The sequence below is a fragment of the Quercus robur genome, chromosome 3 (genome assembly GCF_932294415.1).
Source record: "Quercus robur chromosome 3, dhQueRobu3.1, whole genome shotgun sequence".
Lineage (NCBI taxonomy): Eukaryota > Viridiplantae > Streptophyta > Magnoliopsida > Fagales > Fagaceae > Quercus > Quercus robur.
In genome coordinates, this window is record NC_065536.1 from 6,556,917 (window position 1) to 6,576,323 (window position 19,407).

Sequence of the window (19,407 nt, forward strand, 5' to 3'; positions counted from 1 at the left end):
GCAGACGTGGCAAACGGCAAAGTTAAATAATAATAAACTAATGTCCATGTGGCCTAAATTAATAATAAAAAATATTTTTTAATGCCACATCAACATCTAAATTAAAAAAATTAATTTATTAATTTTAACTAAATAAAAAAAATTAAAAACAGAATTAAAAACTAAAAATCTTATGAATTGAGATCTAAGTGTGCCTTAAACAAGAACAACAAGAACACAAACCCAGATCCAAGAACACAAACCCAGAAATTATTTAAAAAAAAAAAAAAAAAACTAACCAAAGCCAGAAATTCCGATCTCAAAGCCAACCCACAACCACCAAAATAAAACCCACAACAACCCAGGCCAAGAAAATCAACCCATAGCCACAAACCCACTAATCACTATTTGGCTTGATTTATCAAAACTAAGCATTAAACTCAATCGAACATCATACGATCTTGTTTCGAACTAAAATTTAATTTAACTAATCAAATTGAACGCTACAAAAAAAAAAAAAAAAAAAAAAATCAATTCGAAGCAATCACAAAGAGCTACATAAAACGAACGATCCGATAATCGAATTATCTAAATTTCATTATACCAACAAAAAAAAAATTCAATAAATATATGATTCGATCTAAATGAAGAAATGGTAAAAGTTAGTTAGGTTTAAAGAGAAAATTTACAAGAGAAAACGAGTGCTACGGCTGCGCCGAGGAAGCCGAAGAACGGTGCCGTTTCATCGCCGCTGAATGATGAACCCGAAGACATTGTTTTTTGGTTCTTGATCGGTGGTGGATCTGCAACGACGTCGTTCAAATCTCAGAGTTTCGGATCTCTCTCTCTCTCTCTCTGTGTTTTGATTCCGTATAGAAAAAAAAGGTGTGGACGAGTTTGCTTCAACTACTTTAATAAGCTATTTTGTATTTAGTGGGTTTGTGGCTGTGGGTTGATTTTCTTGGCCTGGGTTGTTGTGGGTTTTATTTTGGTGGTTGTGGGTTGGCTTTGAGATCGGAATTTCTGGCTTTGGTTAGTTTTTTTTTTTTTTTTAAATAATTTCTGGGTTTGTGTTCTTGGATCTGGGTTTGTATTCTTGTTGTTCTTGTTCAAGGCACACTTAGATCTCAATTCATAAGATTTTTAGTTTTTAATTCTGTTTTTAATTTTTTTTATTTAGTTAAAATTAATAAATTAATTTTTTTAATTTAGATGTTGATGTGGCATTAAAAAATATTTTTTATTATTAATTTAGGCCACGTGGACATTAGTTTATTATTATTTAACTTTGCCGTTTGCCACGTCTGCAATATCCATTTCTGATGTAATGGCAGGGACTAAAATGGAAGCGTTTTTCAGGAGAGGGACTAAAAGTGGTAAAAAAAAAAACTTAGGGACTAAAACGGAAATCGGCTGAAAATGTAGGGACCAAAATGTGTTTTTCGCCTTGTTCTTTCTATAATAAGCTAATGGGAAAGCATTGGTAATACTACTTAAAATCAGATATATGCTTAAGACAGTATTCAAATGCAATGTATGTCTACAGTGAATTTTATAGAATTGGGTTCATCCTTTCATGGTTAAGATTTATAGAAGTGAATATGCATGTGGATTGTGCAACTGTGCATGACAACTACCTGTACACTACATACATCAAAATGGTCACAAATAGGTAAATATGCTTCTGAACTCATTGGATAGAGAAACAACTTTCCCAACTTAAGATAGAGAAACAATCCTCAAATATCACATGCTTTCTGAAAGGATTGATTTGATATGTAATGACTAAAATGTCAGTTAATTAAGAGTTGCAGTGGGTAACATTGCCTAGCATCTTATCAACAAGACCCCAATATCAGTACCAAATCTGGCCTATACATGATGAGAATTACCAAACAAAATATACTAGATTCCAGAAAAATCCTGTGTAACATGGCAACATATCACAATACATATATCTTGAGAAGAAATGCCAGTGCCACCAATAAATAGTTCTTGATCTTGATCTATTGCCCATACAACAAAAGGGTTCAATTTACAAGTACAACTCCTAAAACAAAGTAATATATCTCTTCTATGCTGCAACAACAAATTGCTCCAAATCAAACAATCACTTGGAACAGTACTTAGCCTAACTATGAACTCTATCAATAAAACATGAGAAAGAAACATCATAGGAAAAGCTTCAGGATATATATGGTCTTTTAAAAGACAAAATATAGGAGTAGAGAAGGAAATACTAATCACAGAATCATTAGTAAAATAAAACATAAAATTACATAAGATCAAATCTAATTGGGAAGTTTAAAATGCATGAATGAATGACTATTTGTTAAATTCAGAGTTTTTACTCCTAGAGCTACAGTTTTGACTATAGGATGATTGCAAAAATATGTAAAACTAAACTAATAATGTAAGTAATGTCAAGAATAAAATGGAAAGATGACTCGTTTGGATAAAAACAGAAATTCACACTAACAATCTCAACATAATGTTATAAAAGGTAATGGAGACCCATTTTTGACAGCCGTAATAATACATTTAATTCAGCAATAAAGAACTAATGCTCAACTAAAAAGGAAAATATTAGAATTAAAAACAGATTTTTCCTTTCTATAAACAATAATTGTGGATATAGAAATTACATGGGACTCATTGATAGATCAAATCTTTGCAAGGAAGACTACATGTGTGACATGGAGGGTGATCTTTAGTTTCCTTAATAAAAGAAAGGGGGTGTCAGTGACAATAAAATGTTTAAGAGCTTTCTTACTTCTTATTTGGATATTCCCCGAGAATACATTTGGGATGTGTAGGATAAGTGCAATCTGCACAGTAGTAAAACCAATGGTTTGGGTTTCGTTCTTCTTCACAAATATCACAATAATATTCACCAGAGTCATCTTCAGCAGCATAACTGAGAGTAAAGGGATGCTCATGTTGTTTGTACCTTGTGGTTTGTGGTAGTGTCGCACATTTATAGTCAAGTGCAAATTCACAACTGGTACAACGGAATACTTGATTTCTTCTATCACCACAATTACTGCAACTCTGTTCAAAGCTTGTGTAGGAGAGGATGAGTTGGTGCTTATGACCTTTGTGGGTAAGGATTTCTGGGACCAAACTACATTGAACATTAAGTTTAAACCTGCATGGGTAACAAATGTAGACGAAGCCATTTGTTCTCTAGCCACAGGCCTTACACATAACTGATGACTTTTGAAGGGTGAGCGGGTGTTGATTTAGTGGGTGTTTCATTTTCATTGGTAAATTAGCACAAGATTTATGAAGAAAGAAGCTACACTTGGCACAACTGTAAAAATGAGGGAGAATAGCTCTTACGCACCCATCACATTTTTCTTCATTATTGTGAACCTCCTTCTCAGTAAGCTTTAAGTCATGCTCATGACTAAAATATTCAATTTCTATGGCTATTTCAATTCTGTCCTCTCCTACTTCAATTTTTTTAACTTTGTAAGTTGCCACTGACTCAACAGATTGATCGAACTCTGCATCTTCGTTCTCCCCATCTTTAAGTTTCAGCAAATTTATGTCCTTCCTGTTTCTTCGGTGTGTAGCACAATTGAGGTGGGCAACGAAATCGCATTTGGATCAATAGTAAAGCCCATAGCATGTGTCCACTTTTTGAATACATAGTAGACAAAATTGGGAGTCAGATTCATGGAGTTCAAGAGAAGAATGGGTGATGTGGAGAGGGTGCTTGTGACGTACAACTTTGAGTCTACGTGGGAAATAAGCACACCTTCCATGAATTGAGAAACCGCATGGATTACACAGATAGGGCATACATTTGCCTTCTTTGCCACAAAAATTGCAAGTGAATGTGATCCAATTACAAAAGAGTGTCAATGGATGGTCGTGGAATTCAGCTTCCAAGGTGGGTAGTAAAGAAGCACATCTGATGTGAAGGTTGAAGTCGCAACGGTAACACTAATAAGTGTATTCATCATGAGATTCTTTACAGACTTGGCATTTGATCTTTTCTTTCTCAGGATAATCCACGTATTCGTCAAAGAGAATAAGAGGATGGGTTGGGTGCAAGGGATGGTGCAACCCAAGGGGTAGTTCCGCACATGATTTGTGATGCTTGTAATCATCGCATTCTTTACAACTGTAGCTAGGACCCAATATTAGTTCGTTGCATCCATAACAAGAATAACCTCTTCTGTCGTCTTGATTGAAGACCAAGGGATGCTCCGGATGAGAAAAATGTTGAAGCAGGTCCATCAGATCTTGTATGACATGCACAGTCACAGACAAAATAACATCCAATTTGTTTAGAGAAAAAAGAAATACGTGACTTATTGATACAACAGGGGCTAGTACATTGAATCAAAATTTGTATCATATAAAGAGGAGAGAGAGAGAGAGAGAGAGAGAGAGAGAGAGAGAGAGAGAGAGCTTTATAAAAATCCAACAATACCAATTAGATTTAAAGAATATCGCACTTCTCCCGCTAAGCTTATAAATGATGATGATGGTCACTGGTTGGGGTTGTTCAATTTGGACCGATTTTGAATGTTTAGTTGTAAGATTGAGGAGTTGGCGATTCTAAGCAAAATGGGGGATGGATGCAGATGCAGTGTGTGTGTATTTTCAATTTGTGGGTGTGAGTGAGTAAAGAGTGAAAGAGTGACAAATACATCTAAACAAAATCTTGCACATCAGGTGTTTGAGTTTGTTTGGGTCTAACAAGTAAGGTGGCGCAATTTTTTGGACTGAAAATTGGAAAGTAATTTATGTTGGGTGATATATGGAGTTAGTGCTTTGGTATACCTAAATTAATTATTATAAAAACATATTGTATCATTGGTTTTTTTTTTTTTTTTTTTTATTTAAAGGAGGAAGCCAAGCCAAGATTAGAAAGTTAAAAATATTGAGATAGATAGCAGTTTTTTTTTTTTTTTTTTTTTTTTTTTTTTTTTACAAAAAATACTTGTGTAACTTTTGCCCAATAATGTCAACTTTCTATAGGATAAAATTAATGTTTGATAGGGATCTAGTTCTTCAAGTTAGATTTTGGGTAAGTTTTACAAAACTTTTTTTCCTTCATAATAATGATTTGCTAAACCCACTATTGAATTATATTTCTTTTCTACAATCATCATTGTCAGTAAAATATTTAGATGATCTATCATTCTTCTCAAATATCAAGATAATTGGGCATTAAAAACTCACTCATTTATGAAGAGCTCTTATACTCTTTTTTTTCTTTTTCTTTTTTTTATTTTTTTTATTTTTTGTATTCTAAAATATACTAATTGAATAACCTTATAGATTTAACAATAAATAGAAACCCATTGTAGTGTAATTTTGTATGTGATTAGCCCATAATAGATATTTGATACAGTTGTTTGTAAAAAAAAATATAAATAAAAAGATTGATTAAATTTGTGAACTAATGCAAATTATCTCACCTTTAATATGAAACAAAATGAATATTTGACAGAAATTAGGTTCAAGTTAGACTTTGGGTGGCTTTTACAAAAGTTCTATTGTTCAATACTTTTTTTTTTTGGATACATGAGAATGGTTTGCTAAAGCTACTGCTGGAAAAAAATTCCTTTCCAACCATTATTATACTAACCAAATATTAAGGTGATCTATTATTCTTTTTTAATACCAATGTGATTGGGCATTAGCAACTTACTTACTCTTTAGCTTTTTGTTTTTGTGTTCTCAAATATACTAAAGGACTAACCTTATAGATTTAACATTAGGGAAAAACTTAGGTATAATACCCTAAGTGCAATTCATTAGGTTCCCTAATTAAATTCAAGTACATGGTTGTATTAACCAATAAAATACAATCAGTTATTATAATTTCCAACGACAATTAAATTCAATGCATTGATGCGTTTGAATTTAATTGAGGAATTTAATATACAACACCTAAGGTACTATATATAAGTTTTACCCTTAATAATTAATGACAATTGATTATTTTGAAATTTTGAGTGTAAGTAAACTATAATTGATATCAAATAAATACATGGATTAAAGAAAAATGGTGATTTATAAAAAGTAATTGAGTGATATAACTTTAATCAAAGCTACAAAAAAATTTAACATGTACCAAACAATTTAGTAGTAATATATCTCAAAAGATATGATATTAATTTAAGTGCAATAAAAGTTTACTACATTTAACATCTATATGACAAATTTTAAGATAGCAAAAAAACCTATTTATGAATAGCAATAGAAAAACACATATAAGAACAAATTTGTTGAAGCAATTAATGATACTTACGGCAAGAAGAATCCAATTTTGGCTTCAAAACACATCTAGGCAAGCCTCCAAGTTAGCCTTAAATTTCAATTTTGTTATAACTAAGTAAATATGGAATTCATTTGCAACTTCCACTATATATAGCATTGTTATCAATCGTACCAAATAAGAAATGCATTATTTATCTCAAAAGAATCTCAAAAGAAAACAAAACAAGGAAAGAACAAAATAAGGAAATAAGCAAGGTATTATTCTTGCTTGCCATAATTTAAAAAAAAAATGAATATTTTAAACTTGAAACTTATCTTTCATGTGTCCAAATCTATTAAAAAACATCGTCTATAAAATTGTCAATCTTTATATGCTCAAACTTTACTAATAGACTAGTATGTAGTCCCATGCATATGCACGATTATAATTAAAAAAAAAATCATAATTATACAATGCAAATTAATTTTTTTTAGAAGAAGTTCAAATTATACAAGCTTACACTTTTTTTAAACCATACATTTCTAAAATATGTAATGGTTTCTCATTATATATATGATTTACAATTTAATTGGTTTTAGACTCTTTAGTTTTTGCTCACAATAATTCACTTGCTACAAAAATTAAAAATTTAGATGGAGACGTGGCAAAAAATTGGACTTCAATTGAAATCCAATTTAAAATCTAATTGGATTTTGACTCTTCAATTTTTACACTCAATAATTCACTTAGTACTAAATTAAAAATTAAATGAAACACGTGGCACAAAATTGAGAATTGTGAATCATGCTTTGCCAACCTTCCATTTGCATTGAGCCACCAAATCATGACAAAACATGTAAATATATAATTTTAAGAATTTTCCTTTATCTCAGCATACGATGCAATAGATAACATAACATAATTTTCATTCATTCTAATTATCTTGTGCCTTTAGTGCAAGATAACTTTCACTTGCTCTAAAGAAGCTGTTTAGTTCCCAGGGTTCACTAGCACACTAATGGCATCTTAATAAAAATCCGGTAATAATAAGATAGTAATTGAGTGATCATAGATTAATGTTAATTGTAGCATATTTTTAATGGATTTGGCTTACCTCTAGTACTTTTTAACTAGACATGTCCTTTTATTTAAATATATAATGGTAAGTGGTAGTGAGTTTTAATTTCCAAATTTTATTTAGTTAGTGGTTGATGTGACAGTCTCTTATTAAAACAAAAAGAGATTCCAATTAAAAAGTATTGAAGATAAACTACACCCATTTTTATCTATATTATTTACATAATCATTCCCATTTTAAGTTATTATTAGTTAATTTAACTTGTTTCTTTCAGAAAAATGTAGTTCTGTTTAACACTTTTGCTTCAAAACATTTTAAGTTATTATTTACGTTTATTTGAAGTTATACTTTAACTTGCCCCCACCCCCCCACCCCCCCCCCCCCCACCCCCCCCCGCGGGCTTTCCCTCTTTCCATTTTCTTTCTTTTTGAAAAACTCAAGTATAAGACTGATGTGTTAGAAAAATAAAAAAGAAACAGGATTACCTTCATTATATGATGCTCTTTCATGAAATTATAATACCACAATTATTCATTTATTTAAAAACACCAAAAAAAGAAAGGCAAAAGGGAAAAAGAAAAAGAAGAAGGAATCTATGGTCTATAAGAAATCTTATGATATTTCTTCGATTCTTAATATTCTTTTATAACAATCAAGAAAATAAGAAACAACATCAACACAAAGATACTTTAAAGAAATGGACTTCTTTTTCGTTACATAAAATCGATTCAATCAAATTTAAAAATTATGTGTACTTTGTTTTTTTGAAGAAGTATATTGTTCTTTCTTTTGTAAAGGGGTTTGCATAATTCATATGCCAAGTAAAGCGTAAAGAGATTCAACATCCTTATCTATAATAATAATTAATAAAGTTTATTGTTTTCAAAGGATTGAGAAGGACACTAGTTTTCTTTATGTAGAATCAACTCAATGAAATTTAAAAATTATATGTATATTGTGTTTGTTTGAAGACATATATTGTTCTTTCTTTTGTAAAGGGGTTTGCATAATTCAAATGCCAAGCAAAGCATAAAGAGATTCAACGTCCTTATCTGTAATAATAATTTTTTTAAAAGTATATTGTTTTTAAAGGATCGAGAAGAAGGGCAATTAGGTATTTTCACGTTGTGCTATATTTTTTCATCCAAGTTAACGACAAACTTGATGTCGAGGTGCAAAGTGTAACCAGGATCATAGTTTTAAGTGCAAAACATGCATTTGAAAAGTTTTGAGTGCAACATGTAATAAAAATATATAGTTCAAGGTGATAAAGTGTAATTTCCCCTTTAAAAAAAGTTGGTTAATGTCCATTGAATTGGCATACACAACCTAAGAATCAATTGAAGTTAAGTGCATGTAAGTGTAACTACTCAATCAAATTTTTTTCTTTTTTTTTTTACTTTGCTTTTTTTTTATTGTTCTTTTCTTTTGTAAGAGGGTTTGCATAATTCTAATGCCGAGCAAAGCATAAAGATTTTTAATGTCCTTTTCTCAAAGGGGGAAAAAGCAATGAGAAGTGTATACATAGTTCAAGAGCACGCTCATTCTTCAACTGCAGAGAGACGTTTGAGAATTGTTTTACAATTTGATTTAGTGTGAATGCTTCATGAAAGAGGAAATGATACCAAAAGGAAAAGTTCCATGTAATTCAACCATCTTAGTGAAACAAGTTGATACCAAGGATAAAGTTGAGGCTATAGACCATTATTGATATTGATTGAATAACTTAAGCGGCTAAAGAGTGAGAACTGAGAAGAATCATACAAATATTAAAGAAAGAGTTACGTACTTACATTAGTTGCATAGGGCATGATTTCATGTCTTTTAGTCAAAATATTAAAGAGCAACTATGCTCAACTTTACTCAGCTAAACCTAACCAATTAAAATGGGGTGGCTCTAAAAATCTTAATCAACTAGCCGAGGTTATACAACCAAATTCATTTATTTTAGATGAGGTGAGTCAAGAAACACGAATCATGATAAGCTAATCAAATGCACACATTGATTGATTATCTACCAAGTATGCTAAGTAGGCAACACCGCTTAGAAGTTCAACCAGTTCTTAAATCACCAACTAGCTAAAAATCAAACCATCCAATTACATTGAGAGATTATCATACCAAACCCAGAAGATTAAGAAATATATGAGTGGTTTGTAAATCAAAATGGCTTTCCCTTCCCATCTTGATCCAAGTTATAGAGATTAAACCTCTTATTTGGAGCATATCCTTTTTATATGTCATGTGTCTAAACAAACTCAGCCAAAACCCCATATATGTTTCCAGATTGCGCATGCATTTTGCCCCCAACAACAAAGCTTAGGATTTTCTTTTCAATCTCAATCCAACACATACCTGTTTCTTTTGCCACCCCCTTCTCCCTCGTGCTCTTAATAGTCTTTTCTCTCTCAGCTTTCTTTGAGCAATGTTAGAACCACAAACAATCACACAACTTTTGCTACAATTCGCCATGTAGCGAGTTATGAGTGGTGGAGGTGTAGACACACATGGTTGCCCCACTTTTTCTTCACTACTTACAACTTGTCACGTGATGAGTTGTGATAAAAGCTGTGTAATTGATTGTGGTCCTAGCATTTTTCGCTTCCAGGTGCTACCAAAATCAACTGATCTGTAGAATATTTTCTGATTTTGAATCACCATTTTTGCTACAAGCACCAAGCAATGCTTGCCAAACATCCATACCAGGGATTTCTGGTGATCCATCAATAAACCTTTTTGCTTAAGTAACTAGACATGGTAACGTTTTGTGTCATCAATAAAAATTTAGAGTATTACCTATCACATCAACTTACCCATTCAACAAGATCTTTATTTCTCCATTTAAAAAAAAAAAAGAAAAGATCTTTATTTCTTGTTCTTCCTTTATTGATTACAATAGTCAAAAGACTCAAATATTACTTTACTAAAAAGACAAAACTGAAAGGGCAAATTATAACTTACCCACCTTTAATTTGGCCAAAATATAAGTTGTTTACCTGTTGTTTTAAGAGCAAAGTCCAACAAGCCAATGATTTTTTTTTTTTTTTTTTTAAGAGAGTTTTAACATATGGCGTCCGTTTCTGATAATAGTTTTTTATTATCAGACCAAAACACCAATCGATTTTTGGTATAGGCGGGGATTGAATCCTAGATCTCTTATTCAACCTTCAAAAACTTTACCAATTGAGCTAATTAGAACCCACGATTCAATATGGTTTTCGGTGACGGTGCTATTATTTGAGAGTCCCTGTGCCAGTGCAAAGATTTAAACAAGCATTGTTCACCACCATTGTTATACACAAATAAAAAATAATCGAATATTTTTTTCAGCTTAAGGAGCAACTACTAACACTCTTTTAAAAAAAATACAAATCAAGAATAAAAATAAATAAATAAAGAGACATTACATATACATAGGCCAATGGAACTTTCAGCTTTTCATTGACTTCCTGATTGACTTAATGGATGAGTTGATGAAACTGTTACCAACAGCAAGATCTCTATCAAAATCATCATCACCATTTACCGAATAACATATGTTCATTCTGTAATTTCAATCTCATATCTCTCGATTAAATATGCAATTAACATAACTTGTTAGGCTACAGTCTCATGAGTCATGACCAATATCCAAAAGATATTAGATAAAAAATAAATAAATAAAAGGGGACTTCAAGAATTATTTGCGGTGGCACTCTCAAATAATTCTTGAAGTTCAAAATATGTCCTACAATCCTATTATATTGGAATTATTCAATTAAAATTTAATATTTATTTGCCATATGGCTATATGGTTAGAAATTTCTGGTGTACGATGCACTGATCAATTGCTTGTTTGCCGAGGTGTACGATGCACTGATCAATTGCTTGTTTGCCGAAATGGGAGGTTTGGCTATAGTGGGTGCTCTTTAGTAAATGAGTATAGTTTGCAAGTTATTGAAAATGGCAGTGTGCCCTTTATTTTCCTAAAAAAAAAAAATTGAAAAGCAATAAATAAAGAAAGAGAGAATACTTCTATTAATTAGGTAATAAGATCAAAAGCAATAACATTTAATGATTTTTTTTAATTGTTAAATCTCTTATAATTTATGGTGTAAAAAATATGTAACTTAAATATATATATATATATATATATATGTCTATCCTCGTAAAAGAGGTTTAATTTGTTCCCCCAATTATACTATCTTTTTTTTTTTAGAAACAAACACACACACAAGGCACACAACAAACTCAAATTATACAACCTAGTGACTATTGGTTTTTCATGTTAATTTTATATCCAAAATAAAACAAATTAAATAATTTAACTATATGTTATTAATGTGACATCTGTCAATCTTATATAGTAAAATGGACAATAAATTTAACATTTTCATTTTGAAAAATATAGTTTTAAAAGAACATTAATGTCTTTCAAATAGAGACATCCAAAATTTTTAAAATTAAGCTTTTTTATTTAAACTATATTGAAAGAAAAATATTTACTTTTTATATAAAAATTTATTAAGTTAGAGAAATTATCTAAACTTTTCATTGTTTTGAAATACTATTATATTTTGGGACATCCTAAAAATATGGAATAGAAAAACCAATAATATGGGAGGGAGATTGTTTTTATAGATTTGGCTACTTAAATTTACGGTGGCAGAATGGAGAAGCTTTATAAGATCACCTTCTTTGTTTAATTCCTCTCTGTGGTGGGCCTCTCGTTTGCCAGTTGATTTGTAATTACTCTTGACCCAATAGTTTCATTTTATGGGCTTGTTTTTGTTTCTCTATTTTTGGCCCACTTAGATTTTAAAATCTTTTTAGTATTAGTACTTCCCACCAAGATTTGCGGGATTTGATTTCTCACAATTATCTCACTAGTTGTTACTGACTGCTCATTTATCTCTTGGTTTTACAATAAGTACTTTTTACAATAGGATTTTTTTTTTTTTTTTTTTCATTTTTAGATTTCCTTTCAAACTCTTTTTTCACCAATTTGCTCTCTAATCTACGAAGAATACAGAATCTCTATCTGGTGAATTTGTAAGTACACGTTGTATTTGCATGCACTTAATATAACGTTTTTCCTTGCTCCTTGTTACACTGGATTTAAGCCCCACGGTTGCTGAACAATATTTGGTATTCTGTTTATAGCAGATTGCACAAGATTTTCTCTCTCTCTCTCTCTCTCACTCTTCCATTTCTACTATGAACTTTGGTCATTTTCCACATTGCTAGATTGGTTGCTCTTGTTCAATTGCTTTCATAGTAAGTATACAACTAAGTCTTGTTAATAATGTCCTTTACAATGCCATGGTTGCACCATGTTTTATTATTACCTTTGACATGTATTTTCATGGATTAGTTTTTCTTCATTTACATTCCAACTTCTCTTTTAATTATCATATACTGTTATTGAGACCTTTTTCAGTAGATTATTAAAAAAAAAATTACTAGTGATCGGTACTAATTAGCACTTTTTCCATTTATACATTCTCTTGATCATTTTTAAAGAAATGTAACTATGCAGAAATGTATTTGACATTTTATAGAATTTTAGCAAAGTATCTATGAAAATAAGAAAATATCTATTTTTTTTTTCTTTTTCACATTCAAAATTAAGAGCCAATAGATCATTGAAAACAACCAAATAACCAAAAATTCTTATTTTTGAGACGCAAATTAATTATTTCAATCACAACTTTTGGATTTGGATTCTGCTGTCATTGTCAGTCTATCAAAAATGGATTTTTTTTTTTTTTTTTTTTTAATTTATAATTGATCATTCTTCCCATCCTGCACTTGTTTGTATTGGCGGTAGATGTGACATTGTAAATAGTTAAATCAATATTGCCATATCTTTTCAATGAAAATAATTGTTACTCAATAGGATTGTTCTGAAAAATTAGATATATTAATGAACTGAAGTGTAACACATCATGACAATTATGGTTCAGCAACCAAAAGTTGGTCATATATCCTGTTTTTTTGTTAACCATTATCTAATACTCACATTTGCCATGAAATGCAGATATTAAACCACAACTTTCAGCCATGAGAGTGAAGTCCTATCCAATGAACTTCTGCTCAACAATAATTTGGCGGCCAATTTGTTTTCTGGTCATTCTAGTAATTCCCTCCACAAACTTTAGCATTCTGGACACACTTATATTGTTTTGAAACTAAACCTTCGTCTGAATTTTGCTCAAATAAGAAAAATATTTTCTTTTATATCAGTGCTTTTATTTGCAACAGTTTAAACTTACGCATTTTATTGTTAAAAACTTGGCAGGGATTTTCTGGATTCATGATATCAAGGTTGATTGTCATGATCAAACTAACTGAAGAAAGTATAACAGCAGAATCACTTGAATCACGCAACAACTCGTCTTTAAGAATTGAAACAGCAGCTAAATTGCTAGTTCCTTTAAATTCATCAACAATGAATTTTGCAAGAGCTCTAAGTTTATCACTAAATGGAACTGAAATATCATATGGTGTCATCCAAGCAAAGGCCAGTGTTTTTATTGATGGCAGAGTTTGTGTTTTTACTTCTTAGTTTCCTTTTCCATTGAAATGTAAACAGATTCAAGGAAATGTGAAAGCTCTTTTGATAATCAAGCATTCGGAAACTTTCTAAAATTTGAAAATTTGCAATGCATAATGGTAATGTGTCTAGAACATATGAACTAATGCTTTTTTTCATAATTTCTTGGCTTTTTAATTATATTTTCAGGTTGCACCAACATTATTTATAGCACTTTCAACAATTCCATATATATCACATGCTTCTTATATTGGACTAGATGGCTTACTGTTCTCACTTTACAAAGATGAGGATCAAATGCTAGCAGTATTTTCCAACACTTCATCTCCTTTAAACTGGTATGCTCAGCCAGTGGACCGGGACAATGGGAAGTTATATGGAAAAGCAATAACTGCAGACCTTATGGCCACTACAAATTCAAGTTGGATTCAACAGGCCTTAAATAGTACAAGTGGCTATTCTTGGTTAGGAAAAGCATGGAGCAAATCTCAAGATAGCGTATTTCTTAGTGCTGTGGCTGTGGATGGTAGAGGTGTGGTTTCCTTTGGTTTGCCTGCAAAAGTGGTTATCGACCATTTTTCAGCTTTGGACTTTCATGGTGGTAATTTTCACTTGGCTACAAAAGATGGGAAAGTGATTATACAAGCAAGCCTACCAAATGCACAGATAATGGTAAGCAATAATACAGTTTTGGTGCAAATGATGAATTCAAATGGAGACCCTACAGATCAAGTAGCTAACTTCTCGTGTGAGTCTGATGATGGTGCGTCAAAACATTTTGATGGGAAAGTTTCAGGAATGAAATACACATTTTATTGCTCTACGCTTGAGATTGCTGGAGTTGAAACGGTATAATTTTTGCTACTTTTTTCAGGCAACTTCTTATTTATGTTTAAGAGATTTATATGAATTTTAAAATGAAAAATGCTATAGAAATTAGATATTAGTATCAGAATAGGTTTTCAACTCAACATGGCTTATCTTGGATTTCAAAGAAGAATTATCGCTATTTGTTAGTTTTTGAGTTTTCCATTGTCACATTGATTGGTGTTTACACTAGTCAGCTAAGAGCACTATGTTTCATATAAAATAGTATTTTGTTTCTTAATTAAGGGGTAAAAGATTTTGGCTACTTGCTTACACTATCAAAAGTGATATGACAAAGATCCAAAGAGTTTTGCAAATTATAAGACACATATTACATTTTTGGTTATTGTTGATATGGGGTGTAAACCCCTTCATTGTCTCCTACAATTGGATTTAGATTTAATTCTGTTATGTTCCAGTCATTATCAGTACATTATCACTTCCTTTGATCCACTGTCAAATACTCAAATCAAGTTTATGTCATTGTGCTGGTGCATCTAACTGCCCCACTGACTCTGTATTTACCAAGACAATTTTAGACAAAGTAACCACCATTTGACTACATGCATGTTATATGATAAAGTAAGACTGCAACTCATCCTCACTCATACAATTTATCTGGAGTTCTATCTATACTCATTTCTTTCAACACGAAAAGGAAAGGACATAATTTGCTCTATTCTTGACTAACAGCTAATGTTCCTTTTTATTTCCTTTAATTTGAAAATAACATCAAATTCATCTAAGACTTTATAATTAAAAATAATTTTATTCCACAACTTGACCAAAAAAAAAAAAAAAAAAAAAAAAACATCTTAAATTTTACATAATGAAGTTTACAAATGCATATAAGACATGAAGATTTGCCAACAATGACTAATAGTATAATTTGGCAACTATAGTTCATTTAGATGTGTACTATTTTTTTTCCCAGGTATATGTCTTGGCTTATCCCACCAACAGATTAGTGAGCCTTGTCCATCAGAACAGCAAGCTTTCGTTCACACTTCTTTTGCTTCTGTTTGTTTTTATGGTTATCTCGCTTTCCATCTTCTTGTTCTTGATAGTTAGAGCTGCGAAACGAGAAATGTTCTTATGTGCTGCCCTCATTAAACAAATGGAATCGACTCAACAAGCAGAACGCAAGAGTATGAACAAAAGCCATGCCTTTGCTAGAGCAAGCCATGATGTACGTGCTTCTTTGGCGGCTATCACTGGTTTGATAGAGCTTTCTAATCAAGATGCCAATCAAGACTCAGTTTTAGCAACAAACTTAGCACAGATGAATGATTGCACAAAAGATCTCCTTGGTAACTATTATGCTCATTCTATTTACTTTTTGCCACCCTAATAAAGTATAAACCAAGGTCATCAACATAGATCAATTCCAAGGAGAAGTGTATATTTCACCACATGCTTTAGTACTTGTTTATAAATAATTTGGAACTTTAGGGATGTGTAGTACATTTAAATCATTCTTAAGCATATTCAGTAACCTATACTTTATTTAATTCAAAGCATTAACATATATGCATGTTATTATATTAATGTTATCAATGATCCAAGTGTTTGTATCTGACATTTTCTTAAATCATCTATCATCTAAAATTTTAAACGTGTGGTAGAAAAATTTTTCTTCCTTAATTTTCCAATGGAAGTTACTTTGTCAATAATATAGTCATTAGCCAATCAGACTCAAGATTATTTGAATTATCAACCAGTTCTTAAAGTTTTAGCAATAGAAGATGAACTATTTGGCATGGAGAAACTGCTTATATTTACAATTATTTTATTTATGAAAATGGTTCAGGCTTATTGAATTCAGTTCTGGATACAAGTAAAATTGAAGCTGGAAAGATGCAGCTCCAAGAAGGAGAATTCAACTTGGCTCAACTCCTCGAGGATGTAGTGGATATGTTCTATCCTATGGCTATAAAGAAAGGCATTGACATTGTACTTGATCCTTGTGATGGATCAATAGCTAAATCTTGTCATGTTAGAGGTGACCGTGGAAAGCTTAAACAGATCCTGTGCAACTTGCTTAGTAATGCTGTTAAGTATACAACTGAAGGGCACATCACAGTTCGTGCCATGGTCCAGGAAACAAGTTTTGAAAATGCCATAATTGCTTCTAATAGTCATCTTTTATTGGAGTACTTGTCACGGTTGTGTTACAAGAACAAAAAAGGTTTAAATGATTTGGTTGCCTTTCATACAGCTCAACAAGAACCCAATCTCACAGAATTTGTCATTGAGGTGGATGATACTGGCTTTGGAATTCCTAAAGACAAGCAAAAATCTGTTTTTGAATACTATAATCAGGTTACAGAAACAGCTTCTGGTCAAGAAGGATCTGGTTTGGGCCTTGGTATTGTTCAATCTTTGGTAAGCAATTCAAGTAATACCTAGTTAATGCACTGAAGTTTTTCCTCCTTTTGGACGTGGATGTTGCTTTGGTTAATTTGTTGTTGTCCAACCTATAATTAAGGTCTTTCTGTTTTATACTTTGTTTTCTTTTGAATGCAAAGTGGACCTATTTTTACTTCCAAAGAAATATGAAGTACTTCTGGAATTAGCAAAAGGTTACCCCAATTTGTGAAATGATGGGCCGTATAATTGCTTTTAAGCTGACCCATGCATTTGACTAAATGTTATTGTGTTTGTGGCTTTGTGCTCTAGGTGCGTCTAATGGGTGGAGATATAAGAATTGTTGACAAAGAGCCTGGTGAAAGAGGCACCTGCTTCAACCTCAATATCAAGCTTCCTACATATAAACCGGAGTCAGCAGACACTGAAGGAGAATTTCCTAGAGTGCACAGTGATCGCCATTCAAACGGATTTCAATCTTTTGCATCAATTCGGTCCCCTTCACCTAAACCAGAAGGATCTCATGTGGTACTTCTTATACAAGGCGATCAACGGAGGAAAATCTTGACGAATTACATAGAAAGCTTAAACATTAAAGTGTCATATGTAAAGCAAGGGAAAAATCTACTATCACATCTGGAGAAAATAAAGCACAAGTTGGACCTTTCCTATTTCAGTTTTTCAGAGAAAATCCAGATGGGTTTACTTGATTATATGGGCAAATCTGCATCTTTCAGTTCTGATTCAGGACCAATTGATGGGCCCTCATGCATCAAGGATGGAAGTGACCATGTTCCACTGCCTTACAGAAAGACCAACTCCAAAAGTTCACCAGGCATCATACTGATTGTGATTGATGCCAGAGCTGGTAATTTCTCTGAACTATGTTCAGCTGTGTTTAACTTCAGGAAGGACATTCAAAATTCACGGTGTAAGGTTGTATGGTTATATCATCCAACTGTACATGGAACTCATTCAAGAGAGCCTCCATGTGATCATATTGTATATGAACCATTTCACGGGTCACGCTTATATCAAGTACTAGGACTGATACCTGAACTAAGAAAATGCAACTTACCAAGGTTGATAGACCATAATTCCTCAAATGAACTTGACTGTGAAGATATGCAGTTGGGGATGCCTTCTTCTCATCACAGATCACTCAAGCAAATAGTGATCCATAAACCTGATGAGAAAAGCAGTGATATGCCTTTGAATGGAAAGAAAACTCTGGTTGTTGAAGATAATGCAGTGTTACGCAAGGTGACTATAAAAAAACTTTGTAGTCTTGGTGCAGAGGTAGAGGTATGTGTGAATGGAAAAGAGGCCTTTGATCACATCTGCAAAGTCTTAACTGATCATAGAAAGGGAGGACACTCCAATTCTCTCCCTTATGACTATATTTTCATGGATTGTGAGGTAATTTTACAAAACTCATCTCAATTTCATTTTCATTTAAAAATAGAAAATTTCCATCTTTGGTAATTCATATTTATGGAGAGTTTTGGAATAAAAGCTATAGACCTTGTATCTGCTATGATCTGACCAAACTGAATGATTTCCCAGGACTAACAAATACCATGTCTGTGTGGTAACTACCCTAGTATCTCAAATTTCAAGCTTTAACAAGTTCTGTCGATGTGTTTAAAGATTTCTCAAATAATATTTTGCAGATCCACAATGCCTTTCATTTCTACATGACAGAATTGGTATATTGTTCTTATTGCAGATGCCAGTAATGAATGGATTGGAAGCTACAAAACTGATAAGGGTGGAGGAACAACACTATGGCATCCATCTACCTATTGTTGCTTTGACAGCCTATGGAGAGTCAGAACAAATAAGCAAGATGCTTGATGCAGGGGTGGATATCCATTTAATTAAGCCATTAAAAGAGGACAAGTTGTTGGAAGCAATCAGATTTATCAACAATAAACAATAAACGTTTAAACTATTCTTGACATTAGTTATTCTTTTGGATCAGATCATAGTCACTAGCCATCATTTTTTGTTCAACTTGTAAAAATAAAAGTGTTTGGGTTCCATATTTCTTCGAATAAAAGTATATGTCCAGTTTTTTTATCAGGGCCTATTTTTCATTTGTGGGTATCACTCATTGTTAATGGATGATAATGGTTATGTGCTGATTGAATTCCCCAGAAACTGTCTTAGATGTGGTCTGCTTTATGTGATTACTAGAAAAAGTGTCACTAACACTTCCCTTTACGCACTAAAATGTGCTCTACTTCTGTGATTATTAGAAATTAGGTGTTCAGTAAACATAGGGTAACCAATTTTCATGTAAACAAACAAAACAAGAACAATCAAGCTTATTCTATGGTTCCACATCAACCAACA

General features: G+C 32.1%; 1 pseudogene; it reads left to right on the forward strand.

Annotated features, from left to right (window-relative positions):
* The first annotated feature begins 3,848 nt into the window (after window positions 1-3,848).
* On the forward strand, window positions 3,849-18,991 carry LOC126719149 (histidine kinase CKI1-like; annotated as a pseudogene).
* The last annotated feature ends 416 nt before the right edge of the window (window positions 18,992-19,407 follow it).